The sequence below is a fragment of the Podarcis erhardii genome (assembly GCF_964252035.2).
Source record: "Podarcis erhardii genome assembly, chromosome: 8".
Classification (NCBI taxonomy): domain Eukaryota; kingdom Metazoa; phylum Chordata; class Lepidosauria; order Squamata; family Lacertidae; genus Podarcis; species Podarcis erhardii.
The window spans coordinates 31,777,611-31,783,865 of record NC_138499.1 but is presented as its reverse complement, the minus strand read 5'-3'; positions in this window follow the sequence as shown (position 1 = coordinate 31,783,865).

Genomic DNA, 6,255 nt, shown 5'->3' with positions numbered 1-6,255 from the left:
TAGAGCGGCTCCCTTTTCTCTCCCCCGCCCCGCAGCTTCGCGGTTCTTGTTCTCTGCTATTGCCCATAGAGATAGTAAAAACAAAAAATAAATACGTACAAGAGTGACACGTCGTCCAAATCTCTGGTTTGAAAAGACCTTTTTATTTCTCCCTAAGGGCGAAGTGAGAGCTCTACGTAGAAAAGAACACAGGAAAGAAACACAGAATTTGTAATACGGGTGCGACTGGGCAATAGGCACACTTCGCCCCCGCCCTCAAAGTAATATATAGGAAATGCTGAACTCCAAGTAACGTCTTTCTTCGTATGAAAAATGTGGTTTTGGGTTTGTTTTTCTTCTAAGGATTTGTTGTCACGGATCTGCATGCAAGTCAGCAGAGCACAGGACTTCTGCATAAAGCTGAGTGCTAGGTTGGGACTAGAAAGGGCCGGGGTGGAAATCGGTTGGATTTTGGTTAAACCAAACCAATTTTAAAATGAAAACCAAACCAGTCAACCTCAGCCCCACCTGCAACATGAATAGCTGACTACGGTGTTATTCTCTCAGCGTCAGCTCAACCTACATCCAGAGTTCAGTGTCACTGGACTACGTTGCAGGGCTGCTGTAAACTTCCTCTCTCGCTTAAGCCTCAGGATGATCTCCAAAATGCAGTATTAACAATGTACTGTTGTAGTCACTCTCTTTCAACTGCCTACCCGCCCCCAAACCAAGATGTGAGGGATATGAAGGCCTGGGTTAAAAAAAGAGAGAGAGAGCATGGATTCCTGCCTTTGCTACTCCCTTTTTCGGGGTGGACATTCTGATACCCAGTCACAGATTTAGTAAAAATGTAAATAAAATATAAAACACTTTGGTTTCCCCGTTGTTTTCTCTCACTTCCGGAGAGGGAAAGGTTTAAAAATGGCTTCCACAGTAAACCCAGAAGATCGCTATCCAGATGGTGAGCTACTCTACACTTAACTCTGTGGGCTTGCCAAGCTTCTTCGCGGAGAGCTCCGCCGATTACGGCGAAGAGGCCAGGCGGGTTCAGCTGCCTGATGGGCGGCCCTTGCATCCAATCACATGGAAGGAAAAGCCGCGGACGACGTGCTGCCCAATGAGAGATGATTGGAGAAATGGAATTCAGAATCATTGTGCTGTTTAAGGAGTCGAGGGATGGGCAACTCTTAAGAATTAAATAGCGCAGAGAGTAGCTTAATGCTCTACAAGCAAAGATTCTGTTTTGTTTGTATTGTAGCTGGTATTCAGAGGTATACTGCTTCTGAAACGGGAAGCTCTGTTTTAACAATAATGACTAATAATCTTCTAGAAACCTGTCCAATATTTAATTTTTATTTAAAAGGCATCTAAGCCAATGCTGGTTACCACGTCCGGCAGTAAGACCCACACACCAATAATTTCTATTGGCATTCAATTTGTCAGAGGGTAACTTCAAATAGAATGAGAAAGGGGGGGGGGGGAAGGGGGCAGTAGCCATTCATAAATTGATAAAGCTCCTGTCATATTCCCCCATCCTCTTCATAAGAGGGTAGGGGTGTGCAATTTCTCTGGAACCTTGAAATTTACCCTTAAAAAGGAAAACAGCAAATTGGAAAGGATGTTTGGAGTTTCTTGTTATGCTCTCCTCTCTGCTTTTTTTTCCTCCTTACAATGAGTGTGTGTTTTAAATCACATGGTCAGGAAAAGCCCTACACCATTTGGCACATTTCCCATTTTTCAACTTTTTAATACCTTGTTTTTTTATTTTCTTTTAAAAATCTGTAGCCCATTTAAAAATGCACAATTTAGCTGAGTTGGTAGAGCATGAGACTCTTGACCTCAGGGTTGCGGGTTTGAGTCCCATGTTGGGCAAAAGATTCCTGCATTGCAGGGGTTTGGACTAGATGACCCTTGTGGTTCCTTCCAACTCTACAATTCTATGATTCTATGAATTTGCATGTATTATTTATCCCTGTCATTTAAAGCAAATGTAAGGATACTCTCTCTCTCTCACACACACACACACACCACACACACACACACACACAAAGAGTTTGTTGAGTGGGCACTGTTGCAAGAGGGAAATGTTAATGTGTTAATGTAACAGTATTGCCAGCTTTGCAAGTAAATATGAAATGTTCGTACTGTTTGTGTGAGCTATTTGGTGTGCCCCAAGCTGTGCCCCAAACTCTGCACTGAGGTTTGATGTAGTTTTATGCCCTGCATGTTGTTATTTCATAAGCATCCACTCTCCTTGGTTACTGTACTTTCTACTTGTTTCCCCATTAAATGACCCTAGTAGGGGTAAAAGCTGTATCTTGGATATGTGGTGTTCTGTAAGGTAGCTGAAGGCACAAAAGCTCAGCCAGAAAACAACAGCCAGCCAATCACCTCTGCTCCATTCTTTTGCCTTAGGAACTTGGTGAAATCATTTTGATTGGTGGTTACCTCAAAGAGTATTTTTTAAATTAGGTTTTTTAAAAAACAGTTCTACCTTTTCCACCCTAAAAAAGTCTAGCTGTTGAATTTGGTGCAACACATTCATTTGTAGAAGAAGAAAAGAAGGTGTGTGTTTGGGATATGTTACTTTGCATGATTTATAACATTGAACTTGTTTCTTCCATCCTAACATCTGAATAAGATGCAGAACTGAAATATACTCAGAGTCGCAAAGTGATTTCATGCTCTTTATTCAGCTCATAGTGGTGAGGAGGAATGAAAGAATGTCCCCTCAAAGTATCTGCTTTATATACATTATTTACACAATGGGCTGCACATGATTGGCTAATTCCAGGATTCTACTGTAGGCCAATCAGGTTGTGGATTCACTTCTATCTGGAGCATGATTGGGTGGTTCCTGCTAACCAATCATACTGCTGCATTGTTCTAGGACCAATCAGACTGCTGCATTCTGAATCCTATTGTTCTAGGACCAATCAGACTGCTGCCTTTTGGAGCCTATTGTTCTAGGACCAATCAGACTGCTGCAGTTTGGATCCTATTCAACTCAGTACATAACACCCCTCCCCTCTAAGTTCCAGTCCTGCCCGGAAGGTCGCATTCATAGTCCTCAAGGTACGCCGGTGGCCTACGTGTGCGTTGCGGCCTGGGGTGTTCCCTGGTCCGGGGTTCAGGTTCTGGCTCGTGTTCCAAGGATGGGGCTGTTTGGTCTGGCGCAACCGGCTCGCTCAGTCGTGGTTCTGGTTCCGGTGTCCTTTCGGCCTCGCGGGTCCTCTCTGTATTTACTGATTCTGCCTCTCCTGCTTGCCCCTGCTGCTCTATGGGCCTCACTGCCCCACTGTTCCCTTGGGACTCCTCTGACCTGTCCTCCTCCTCCTGGTTTTCTCCCGGGAATCGTCGCCATATCTGGTCGCAGTGGCGGCGCCAGCATTGCCCCCCATCTGTTAGCACCTCGTACGACACGGGGCCCGTGACCCTGGTGACTGTGGCAGGTACCCATGCAGGGCCTGCCCCAAAATTCTTTGCGTACACTGGGTCCTGGGCCTCGAAGGTCCGGGGGTTCCTGCCTTCCCCCACCACTACCTCATCCTGAGCTCTATCGGGGTGAAGGCGGTCCAATCTGATTGCAAGGCGCCGACCCATTAGTAGTTCAGCGGGGCTCCGGCCAGTCGTTGAGCTGGGGGTGCTGTGCTGTGCTAGAAGGAATGTGGCAAGGCGGTACTCCCAATCCCCTTGCGTCATGCGGCGAAGGGTGTCCTTGGTGGTCCGCACCATGCGTTCTGCTTGGCCATTGGTGGCAGGGTGGAATGGCGCCGAACGGATGTGGCGGATGGCGTTCTGCACTGTGAAGGTTTGAAATTCTCCTGATGTAAATGCAGTCCCGTTGTCTGAGACGAGAGTGTCAGGGAGCCCGTGGGTTGCAAACAGCCTGCGTAGTACCCGGATGGCTGCGGACGTAGAAGTGGACGGTACCAGTGCGACTTCCAGCCATTTGGTGTAGGAGTCCACCACTATGAAGAATGTTTTCCCCTGAAAGGGGCCAGCGAAGTCCACATGCAGGCGTGACCATGGTGCTCGGGCGGACTCCCAGGACTGGACTGGGGCCCTTGGGGGATCTGGGCGGGATTCCTGGCAGGCCTGGCAGTGTTTGACCCAGGCCTCTATCTCTCCGTCGATCCCCGGCCACCACACATAACTCCTGGCAAGGGCCTTCATTCTTACTACCCCTGGGTGTGTCTCGTGTAGGGCTGTGAGGACCCTTTTGCGGAGGGGCTGGGGAACAACGACCCTGCTTCCCCATAACAGGCACCCCTTGTGGGCTGACAGTTCATGTTTGCGGGTTGTGTAGCCGGCGAATTCTGGCCCGGGGCTGCGGCTGGGCCATCCCCTCCACACCCAGTCCAGGACCCGGGAGATGACCCTATCTTTCTTGGAATGGTGTGCAACTTCTTGTGCCTGAATGGGGCGGTCAGGAAGCAGCTCCAGGCTCATAACCTCTTGTGCAGGTGCTGGGTCGGGGCCTGTTTCCGGTAGTGGTAGCCTGCTGAGGGCGTCTGCATGGCCCATCGCCTTTCCAGGGCGGTGAATCAGTGCATACTGGTAGCTGGCAAGGAAAATTGACCACCTGAGGACGCGAGGAGACAGCACTTGGGGGGTCTGCTTTTCGGGGGCAAACAAGCCAAGCAACGGCTTGTGGTCAGTCACCACGGTGAAGGGCCGCCCGTACAAGAAATCATGGAATTTTTTTACTCCCTTCACGATTGCCAGACCCTCCTTGTCGATTTGCGAGTAGTTCCGCTCGGTTTCGTTGAGTGTCTGGGAGAAGTATGCTACCGGTACCTCTCTTCCATCCGGGAGTTGGTGTCCCAGGACAGCGCCGATGCCATAGGGCGAGGCGTCGCATGCTAGCACCACCGGCAGCCTCTCGTCGAAGTGTGCCAAGACCGAGTTTGAGACAAGCAAGTCCTTGACTGCCTGGAATGCGGCCTCCTGGCGCTGGCCCCACACCCAAGGGGCCCGCTTGTCCAGGAGTCTGTGTAGGGGCTCCGCTACCGCCGCCTTGTGGGGAAGGAAGGAATGGTAAAAGTTCAATAATCCCAAGAAGGCCTGAAGTTCAGTCTTGTTCTTGGGCGCTGGGGCATCACAAATGGCCCGTACCTTGTCCCCAGTCGGGTGAACCCCTTCTGCATCCACCATAAATCCCAGAAAGTCCACTTGAGGCACTCCTAGTAGACATTTTTCCCGCTTCACCTTGAGACCCGCCATCTGGAAACGGTGCAGAACAGTGCGGAGGCGGTCCTCAAACTCCTCTGGTGTGGGCCCGGCAATCAACACATCATCAAAGAAGGGGGTGACACCAGGAATCCCTTTAAGGAGAGAGTCCATTAGATTCTGGAATATGCCTGGTGCCACGCTGACCCCGAATTGCAGCCGCTTTACCCTGAACGCTCCTCTGTGCGTCACAATCGTCTGTGCCTCTGCTGTGGCCTCATCTACTGGCAGCTGTTGATATGCTTGGGCCAAGTCCAGCTTGCCAAAAATTTTCGACCCAGCCAGGGTGGCAAGGACATGGCTGACCACTGGCACTGGGTATGCATGGGCCATGAGGGCCTTGTTTATGGTACATTTGTAGTTTGCGCAGATGCGGACCGAACCATTAGGCTTGACGGGTGTGACGATTGGGGTTTCCCAGGGGGCATTAGGCACCGGCTCCAGCACTCCTTGCTCCACGAGTCGGTCCAATTCCTCGTCTATACGGGGTTTCAGGGCGAATGGGACCCGGCGGGCCTTGAGCCTGACTGGTCGTACTGCGGGGTCAAGCTGTAGAGCAATGGGGGGGCCCGTATACTGTCCCAATTTCCCATCGAAAACCCCCGGAAACTCCTTGCATATGGCGTCCACGTCCACTTGTAAGCTCATGTGGTTCACCCCGGTGATGGCTAGTCCCAGTGGTCCAAACCATGCCAACCCCAGTAAGCTAATGTAGGGGCCCTTGACCACAAGCAAGTCCAGTTGCCGCGTCCGCCCTCGGTATTGCACCCTGAAGGTCCCCACCCCCATTGTGGGGACCTTACGTTTCTGGAAGTCCCGGAGGGTGAATGGGGCCGGCCTGAGTTTGGGACCCCCAGTAGGACACAGTTTCCTTAAGGTCCTTGCCGAGATTATGGATAGAGTTGAACCCGTGTCAAGCTCCATGCGGCATGGGGCCCCCTCTATCTGTACCTCTACATAAATTTTCTCTACGTTGGGGTGGGGCAACTGGTATACCTGGAAGTCTGTGAGCTCCGTCGAGTTGCCTTGGTGCGTTGGGCCCCG